The sequence below is a fragment of the Lynx canadensis genome, chromosome B2, assembly GCF_007474595.2.
Source record: "Lynx canadensis isolate LIC74 chromosome B2, mLynCan4.pri.v2, whole genome shotgun sequence".
In the NCBI taxonomy this organism is placed as follows: domain Eukaryota; kingdom Metazoa; phylum Chordata; class Mammalia; order Carnivora; family Felidae; genus Lynx; species Lynx canadensis.
The window spans coordinates 118,339,451-118,349,395 of NC_044307.1; the positions used below are offsets into that span (position 1 = coordinate 118,339,451).

At 43.5% G+C, this 9,945-nt stretch overlaps 1 non-coding gene across 1 annotated transcript; it reads left to right on the forward strand.

Annotated features, from left to right (window-relative positions):
- Nucleotides 1-253: 253 nt before the first annotated feature.
- On the forward strand, nt 254-8,661 carry LOC115514387. Its single transcript, XR_004343695.1, has 3 exons — nt 254-320; nt 1,138-1,259; nt 8,611-8,661. It is a non-coding gene; the product is annotated as an uncharacterized LOC115514387 (transcript).
- Nucleotides 8,662-9,945: the final 1,284 nt, after the last annotated feature.

A 9,945-nucleotide genomic window follows, 5' to 3' on the forward strand; every position in this document is an offset into this window, starting at 1 on the left:
GGGCACAAGCAGCGGCACGTCCCCCGCCCCGAGGCGGCCGCCGCCCCCCCGGCTCGGGGGTAGGGGAGCCCCCCACCCTCCCCCGCCCGCCCCCTCGCCTGACTCAGCCGCGCTCGGTGGCCGCGCCGCGTCCGCTGCCCGAGCCCCGCCGGGATGGGGAGGGAGCCCGAGGCTGCCCGCGGCTGCCGAGATTCCCGCTGACGCCCCCGAGCCCGCCGCCGCCTCCTTCGCTGGTTCCGGAGGCGCCCGACGTCCCAACTGCTCCTGCAGTGCGAGTCCCGAGAGGCGACTGGACCCCTGAGGCCCCGCGCTCAGGACAGGTGAGGGGGAAGGGAAGGGTGCTGCCGGGCGGCGGGGAGGTGGGTGGACAGCCACAGCAGCCTTAGCGGGGCGCTTCTTCGCCCCCACGCCCCCTGCTTCAGCCACCAGAGTTAGGGTAAACACCGTCTCCCGAAGTTTGGGAAAGGAACCAAGTCCGCCATCAGTTTCGGACTCCCCGGCGCCGAGAGCGCAAGAGAAGCTTTGCGGGGCAGCAGCCTCCGGTAGCCCAGAGCCTTGGAGCGCCTGGCTAGGTTTCTCCGAGCTACACCCTCCTTTGTCTCCGTTCCAGAGAGTCAGCATTCTCTGTGAAGACGTCCACAGCGGCAATTTATAGTAGTCCTTGGCAGGAGCAAAGTGTAGTCAAGGATTCCTAAAGCAGTATGTGGTAGTATCTACCTGGGCGAAATGGGGAGGCGAAGCAATTATTTGCCAAATTCAGCATTACTTTTCTCCCCATGCAGTCATTTGGTCTGCCCTCAGGAAAAAGAGCTTGGGGTTTGCAAGATTTGCTTCAGTAATCATTCTTTTGCTGTAATTAATTGTCCAAGCCAGCCTTTCACATTGTGTAGGTGCAAGCTCTCTGTGTCTATGTACTGTCCTTAGATTTTGATTGAGAAGTGTATGTGTGTGATAATTGTAAAAAAAAAAAAAAAAGGATTCATTATTCAGTACCTGGTACTGGTAATGCCAGGAAGTCACATGCTTCACATGTATGTAATTTACTAATTGGAGTCATCCCAGTCCACCTTAGCCTGGTGTATTTCAGAACTAAATGTTGCACTAAAGTGTCTCTTCACCTTGTTCTTTCTTCTGAAGACCTTCAGAAGTACTCGTGGACAACTGTATATAGAGAATACATGTAAGGAATCGACAACTATTCTTATTTGTCAGTAAGAATATTCAACTCTTCTGGATTTGCAGTGAAACCAACTTCTGAGGTACACTTTCTGGGGGGCTTTATACGTAAATATTCCCAGCTCCTGTGAAAGCTACTCACTATGATGGTTTGTCATGACTTGCATTATAGAAATACTTACTATCAAATGACCTTCAGTTTGTTACTTGGCTACTGACTCTAGAATATATTACCATTGTGTGAAAAGTAGGCTCAGTTTTGAAACTTTTTAAACCTTTGTTTTTCTGCTGTTTATATAGAAGCAACTGCTTGTAGTTTCCTGCTTTTCAAACAGCATAAGTGAAGAAGAGGAGTCCTTCTAAACAAAATAATATTTAAGTGGAAACTATAGGGAAGTGTTTTAGCAATTTAATATTATGAGTTTTTTTTTTTTTTTTTTTTTTTTTTTTTTTTTTTTTTTTTACTCTTACAAATGTATACTGAAGTGTTAGGAATGATTTTCTCTAACCAAGTCCTAGTAGAGAGCTCATAATTACAGGATGATTTAGCTGTAATTTGTAACCCTGGTTATAATTAGCTTTGTATCCTAGGCTGGGAAAGCCTTCAGTGAAGGAGCGAGTTGTTGCCTGGGAAGTCTCTGTGTGATTTCCAGGCGGTTGGCACAGAAAGTCTTTACCTGTTGCTCCTGAGTCTGGTCCAGGTAAAGGTATGAGGCATCCCAAGGGCACCCATAATCAGAAGGGATTTTTCAGGAAAGATCACTGTTTGGAAGGATGACTACACTTGTTATTTTAACTTGGAGGAATTTTTAGTGAAGCTTTTGAGTGCTCCAAGGGCTAGATTGCTATAGTCAGACTTGGGTGGTTTCAGCAATAGCTTATTGGCAGAAGGAGAGAACTACTCATACATGGGGGGGGGGGAGTGAGGCTGAACTGATTGTTTAAATCCATTCATTCCCGTAAAGATTCTCAGCATAAAGGAAACAAAAATACATATTTAGCTTAGGAAAACAGATAAGAACAAAGATAAAAGCAGATGTCACCTTTTACATTTCTTGAGCAAAATTAGTAGAAGATAAATTAATAAGTCCTCCTAATAATGCACTTTAGTTACTAAACACAATGTAGAGTCTAAAAGGGAAGGCAGCTTTAAAATAAATTTTGTTGACTGTTAACTCTCCCTTAACAGGAGACAGCACGGAAAGTCTTCCTCAAGCAAAACACATTTGGGAAAAAAAACAAACATGTAGACACCAAAAAACAATTCTGCAGTGAGATGGACCCCTCATTTTATTAAGGAGTATATGATGTGTAGTTTTGTCAAGTATATCCATTCCCTTTCAGGACTTAAGACAGGTTTTGTCTGCTAAGGTCTGTTATGTGCGCAAACACTCAGAGAACACGGAGGGACAGCTGTTTTGTCCTACTAGCCAATGGACTCCTCTGGGAGCCAAAGACGGGTGAGGAGAGGGCTGGAGAGCGTGTCACAGATCCCTGAGCACCTGGGATGGTCCTTGAGCACCGGGGGTCTGGTGCATACTGGGAGCAGTGCGGTGGGTTGCAAAGAACCCTGGATGGGGAGTTGGAAAACCCAAGTTGTCGTCCTGACCAGGCTGCTGAATACGTGGCCATGGATATGTTCCTTGGCCTTTCTGGGTTTCTGTGTGTGCCCTCGTCCCCACATTCCCTTATCCGCAGATCAAGGGCTTTGGACCATGATCTTCTGTCCTCTTTTTAAAATGCTGTATGATGGGTTCCGGTGGAATTGAGAGGGAGAAATCAGAATGTAGTGTGCGAAGGGTGCAGTGAGTAGAGTTTGGGTCAGGGGAGGACAAGCTGGAGACCATGCTGGGCACAGGGAAGGGGTAATAATGATGCTAATACAAGGTAAAGGGGCACCTGGCATCTGGCCCATCATTGATTATCTTTGTTATTTGTAATATGTAATAAAATAATAAATACCAACTTTTGCTTAGTTGGCTTAGTTGCTTAGATGGCTTTTCATGAGTTTTTGCAAATAATGGCAATTGATTTTTCACAACATCCCCAGGAGGTAATTAGAGCGTAAAGGTGCCGAGGCCAGGACTAATACTGCAAAGCATGCTTGCACCAGTGCACCTCATTGCTTTTCTGCAGAATTGTAGAGATGGGAGAAGTTAGAACGTGCTTTGGAAACCCTGTGTTAATGGGACAGAGTGATAAGGTTGGTGTCAGATTTTAGTGGAGGTGCAAATTTCTGAATAAAAATTTAGGTTGCCTTCTGGAAGATAAGTCTGCGATTATGGGATCTCGAGACCTCCTGAAATGTCTTGAATCTTATTGTTGATGTTTAGTCTGATTATTTCTGTATGCTTCCTCCCCACCTAACCTTCCCCAGCAGGAATTCTGGGGATTTGATTACAGGGTCATCGATAAGACTCTTCCAAGAGCTTTGAGTGCAGATGGGAAAAGGAAATTCTCATAGAAAGGTGGGGATTTGGGGATCATTGCACTGCTAATAGGATATGTTCTAGTAGCAAGTTGTGCTCTGGAAACTTTGTCACTGGGGGTAAAATTACATAGGAGTCATAAGAATGTGAGCAAGGTGTGAAGATGTGAAGATGTGTGTCTATACGTTCCCTCCTGCTGTACACTCATCTCTGCCCTAAGCATTAAGTGCATTGCCAAGGGTGAGCAAGTTCCCCCCAACCCCACCCCATTCTGTGTTCCTGGTGAAGGGAGTTCGTCAGCATTCATCTGATTATTTGTGTGAGGAGCCTATATTTCACTAGCTTAAGCAAAAAAGGATTTATTGGCTCATGTGACTGGAAAGTCCAAAGATGGACCTTGCTTCACTCATGGTGAGAACCCAAAGACTCACGCGGCTTTGTCAGGGTCCTTTCTCTCTCCCCCCATTTCTCAGCTCCACTTGTCTCCGGATCAGCTCCATTCCAAGGCCCCTTTCTATGTACTAGAAAGCTGACTCTCAGTAGTTCCCAGCCTATATTCTTGGGCTTTTGAGACATAGAAAAGAGAGGTCTTATTTCTTAGAGGTCCCATTCATAGAAATTTCCTGGAAGAGCTCTGATTGGCCCTGCTTTGGTGGTCACTGAATCAGTCCACATCCACCAGAGAGTGCAATATGTTAGGTCATGTGCCCCATCCTGTGTATGTGGTGCTGGTGGTGGGGTGGAGGCTGATAAGGGCACCATGATGGACAGTTCCCCCATGATCACATACAGTTGTGCCTCTCTAAAGCTGATGATGCTGCTAATCAAAAACAACATTATTGAGGAGGATTGCCCTCTCCTTTTGTGGGACAGACCCCGTAAACAGTGATGTGAAGATTACACATGGAGGCAACTCAGATGTCCAAGACCATGCAAATTCCAGAAATGGGACCTTCCTCCCAGCCAAGACAAAATCCAGTGATGAACTAACACTCTCCATGTCTAGACTTTGCTGAAAGGTTGTGGTTGCCAGATGAGGAGTCTACCATTTATCCATTTCTATATACTTTTAGTTAATATCCTTGTGCTTTATTTCCAGCCTGGTGATTTCATTATCAGAAGTCCCAGTCATCTAGAGATCATGGGATTGGAGACCCCCTACTTTGGTCGCTATAAATCTAGCAAAAGTTTGAACAGGACAGTGAAGTGATGAACACAGAACTGTTGTTCATGGAAATTCACTGAGGTTGTGGGAGATGGGCCAAGGGGAGGCAGCAGGCATAGAATAGAGTTATCACTTAGGAGGCATAAAATTATATATTGGCATGTGTTAGTGACATTATGAGAGTATGGTAAGGGTGTATGTCAGGATAAAGGAGCATCTGTGTGGACAGAGCATTTGTGGGATGAAATGGATCAAGAGGGACCAGACCAGAATGATCAGCTGGGCCAGCAGGTGGAAAGGCTGTGTATTGTGGGTAGGTTCATAGCAACTGGACGATGTAGAAAAGAGGCCAATGGTCACTGTGAGTCCGGCGGTCAAAATCTTTACATGTGTAGCACTGACATTTATTGAGGACTTACCTGTATGCCAGATCCTGTGTTATATGCCTTAAAATGATTATATGATTTAAATCTCATAAAATCCCTCCATGGTGAGAAAACCGAAAGTTAGGGACGTAATAACTTGCTCAAGGTTATGTGGTCATTAAGTGGTAGCACTGGATTTTCAAACCCTGGCTGTCCAAAACAAATATCCGTGCTTTAATAAACCGTGTGATGCTACCTCTCAAGCCCATGGTCACAATCCTGTAGATGAGGTTAAATTGAAGGTCGAGTCTTCTAACAGGCAACCACAGCGACAGGAGTTCCAGAGGGGATGGAATAGAGGTTATCCAGGCGAAGGTAGAGAACATCCATGCTTAGCAGCAAAATGGACAGGAATCCCAAAGCAAGAGTAGGACATACATAGGTTCTTGGTTTGGGAATTGGGGTGTAGCAAGGGAAGTGGATGGGAGTGGTATCAGGAAGTTGAACAGGTGGGCAGATCAATACAACAACTGGGGTTTGAATGTTGATCTGAGAACAGGAACTCTGCCATCTGTTCTGCTTTAAATACCCTTCCTGATGTAAGGCAGTAAGAACATATATTGGGTGGGTCCTCAGAGGGAAACAAGATTCTATTAGTTGTCAGGGACCATTAGGAAAAAAAAAAAAAAGAGCTAACATTTGTAGAGTATTTGACATGTGTCTTAGATACATAATCTCACCAAATCTTCATTATAGTCCTTGGCAGGTAAATATTATGGCTTTTTTTTTTTTTTCTTTTGAGCCAGGAGCTAGAGCCTTAGAAAGGTTAAATGATCTGCCTGAGCTCCTGGAGCCACACTGGGGATGAGGTTGCTGTCATGGAAACCCAGTTCTGTCTGAATCTAGACCTGATTCTGGATCTTCAGGGAGTCATCCCTGCCCTGGCAGGCAAGGTCAATGTCAAGTCTGGGTGATAGAAATGGGGAAGTCAGCAAGGCATGTGGTTGTGAAAGGAGATCAGGAGTGAACTTTGAGTCATCAGAATGTGAGCGGGGTACAGGTCATCTGAAGGGAGTTGTCCAGCAGGATTATATCCGGCTTTAGCAGAGAATTTAATAATCCAGTAGGTTTGTCCCCTTGGTGCAGGATCTCTATCCTTATGCAGGACAGATACATCAGCAAGTCAGATGTTTGGAAGGCTTAATTTTAGTCACTGATTTCTGTTGAAGGGAAGGAACCTTTGCCAGCTGCCGTGGCCTGAATTTACCTTTATATGTACAGGTACTTTGCCCTGAAATATGATACACACACACACACACACACACACACACACACACACGCAGAGATGGGGGGGGGGCAGGAGAGAGAGCACTAGCACATACTGAATATAGTAAGTATGTGGAGCACCCACCAGCTATAAAGGTCTCTACTTGAAGATACTCTAAATGAAACGGCTTACTAATAGAATATGAGTGACATCATGTCATTTCCCAACAAATCCAAGATCAAACTTTTAACTGCTTAGACACGTGACTGTAGATCTTAAGTGCAGTGGACTTTGTGTGTGTATCTATCTATCTATCTATCTATGATAACTGGAAAGGGAATGTGAAGGTATATAAAAATATATGTTTTAGGCCCATATGTGAGAACTGCAGAGGTAAAACAACCATGCATAAAACTTTTAAAGCAACACAATAGAATAATATGATTTTAGAGTTAGAAGGATTTTTTCAGAGAGCAATCAAGACCACAGTGTTAGTTAGTATTTTGAAATACAAACTTAATAGTAGCAGTTAAACACAAATGTTACGGAGACTAAAAGGAATGGGACCATCTAAAACCTAGAAGGCCAATCCAGGGAGGTGTCTGGGAGGAAGTGAGTTCTGATGACTATGTATGAACAGAGAGATGAGAGGAGAGTATTGCAGGTAAGATTAAGAATTTATCAGTTCTCTCCAGCCAGAGGCCACCAGGAATTACCCATGGTTGAACAGGTTGGGTTTTGCAACTCGTTTCAGCAAGGGAGAAGGTATACCATAGGGAGATATGGGGCGTCTCAGTAAGAGTGTGTTAGAAATTAATTATAAGATTTTAAGATTTGAGCTTGTGTTATGTGATTTGGGAGAAGGTTTAAAGAAGCAGGGCTTTGCTCTGGATTGAAGCAGGGATAATCCTATGACTTTGTATCTTAATAAATCTTATCTAGAAGGAGACAAGACGAGAGAGGCTAATACTATTATTGGCAAGGAAGTAGCAGTTACTCATTAGCCAGATTAGAGGGATATTGGTCATTTTGGACAATATCCACGTTTTTGTTTGTGTTCAGATATGATTACAGAATGGCCTTGTTCCTGTCCTGCACCGTCATGGTCACAGACTGGCCTGTCTGGTGTTGACGTTCTGTGAAATTGTTTCCATCGACAGGAGCACATCGGGGCCTGGTTGTGAGCGCCAGGACAGCTCCTGAATGTCGGGGGTGGCTCCGCTCTTTCATAAACTGGAAATTATATCCCAATGTGTTTCTGATTCCATATACCAACCAAGATTTCCCTTACAAGAGGGTCCTGTTAGGGAATGTTTCTCTTGGGGGTTATTGAGTGGATTTTCTTCCTATATTGTAATGGTTTGTTTAACAACATTGATTAAATGCCACTGTTTTCTAGGGGCTCAGCTAGATTCTGTGAGTGTCAGGATGACAAGGGTCTCAAGAATTTCATAATCTAGTGGAGCCAGAAGTAAATGAGTGATTACAGGACATTGAAATAAAGCTGGCGGAGATACCAGAGTCGGTAAAGAATATTAGAGGCTCCTGCGATGAAGGGAATGCTGAGAAGGAGCAGGCTGTTTTGCAAATAGTAAGCTAATTACAGAGGTGCCGATAGGTTGGCAGCTGCTAAGGAATATTTTCCTTTTTGAGAATCAGCATCTTTGGGCTGAAGTGCAGGGTGAATCCAAGGAATCTCAGTGTTCTCTCTCTGAGATTTAGGCACAGGAGAGGCACAAATTTGGGCTCACTTGGCAAGCCACATATCGGATCCGCTGTGTGAACACACCTGTGCCAGTATTTGTAATGCAGTCGAGTTACTTAGCATTTCTTAAGAGATGTTATTATTTCTAATCATAAAAGCAACAGATGCTCCCAACGAAAACTTTGGAAAATGCATTAAGTATAAAAAATCAGGGAGAAAATTTGCCAGTGACCCCAAAGCACCCATCATATTTTGGCATTTTCTTCTTCATTTTTAACGAATTGTTTCCATAGTTAATAACATGTTACAACCTGCGCTCTTTGCTTAACCTTATGTCCAAGACATTTGCCGACTTCTAGGCAAGCTTAATTCATGTCTCATAATATTTGATTGTGTGGACACACCACAATTTATTAACTGCTCTTAAAATTGGACCTTTAGGTGATTTCCAAATATCTGGCATTATACATGGCATTTTGATGAAATCTTTATTCACATTTCAGATTACTTCTCTAAGCGAGATCTGTGGAAGAGATTAATTCCTGGGTCAAAAGGTACGAATGTCTTAAAGACTCCTGATACTAAATGCAAAACTGATTTTCAGAATAGGTGAGCTTGTGACTGACAGTGGATGGAAATACCACCTGTTCATGCCTGTACTAGGGTTCTATGTATTTATTTTTAAATAAGAAAAGCTACCATTTCGAAATGAGTAACAGTGTTTTTTTAACTGCAGACTTTGTTGCTTTGTTTTCAAAACCGCTCTTGGATCATGTAACCTGTTAAACTATTGCGATCAACCATTCAAGTTTTAAAACTTTATTTACCCGTGTTCCTGATTATACAGATTGAGGCACAAGACCGAGAGAAGATTAGCCGGTGAATAATTTTTTAAAATCAGTAATATGCACACCCTGCGAGGGTGCTTTTCAGACCACACTGTTGAGAACCTGCAATGCCAGAGCCCCACTCTGCAGAGTGAACCTGGTTGTCCTCTGCCTCCATAGTTCCGTGGCCAGGTCCTCATAGCCGGGGGGTGTTGTAACTATTATGTTCCCGGTCCCTACACTGTTCAGAGGGAGTGTAAGCCAAGTGAGGGCAAGCTTGTGCCTATTTTGTTTATGGCCGTGTTCCCAGCAGGTGACCCTGGACCGGGTTGAGCCAGTACGCAGTATGTGAAGTCCCAGCTAGAATATGAAAACGCTTGAGATTTCCCCCTGGAGAACATCTGCTCTGTTAAACACCGATTCCTCTCGAATAAGCCAAAGATCTTGAATTCGGAACCTTCTGACTTTGCTCCCTTTTCAAAAACAAAACAAAAACAAAAACCCAGCCCAATCATTGTATCTAGTTCTCGCAGTTGTGAACATTGACTCGTTCCATAAGAAGGAGGAACTTGCATCCTCGTTAGACCTCGGTACGGGGTTTTGTTCAAAAACATTGCCTGAGACTGCAAGAGAACTGTTAAGCTTACTAGAGTAGTCAGTTTGAGGTGGGTGTTGAGTACCATTTTCAACCTTTCCACAACTGCTATTTTTCTATGAAAATAATACACAATTAAAATAAAAATAATTTTGGTTTTCTTCTAAAAGTCGAAGGAGGACATTATAGCATTATAACTCCATTTTTTTTGATGGACCTCAGTCAGTTATTTTGAACATAATTATTTTCATTCATTTACTCACCAAACCATGATTTAGTGAGCTTCATTCAGGAGTTGCTGCTAAATTATACTTATGACCCATTTTGCCAAATGTGAGGCGCATCGTATACAATGATAATGTAAAAAACCACATGGGAAATCATGACCCATACTTTTATTGTTTGGTTCCTGATAA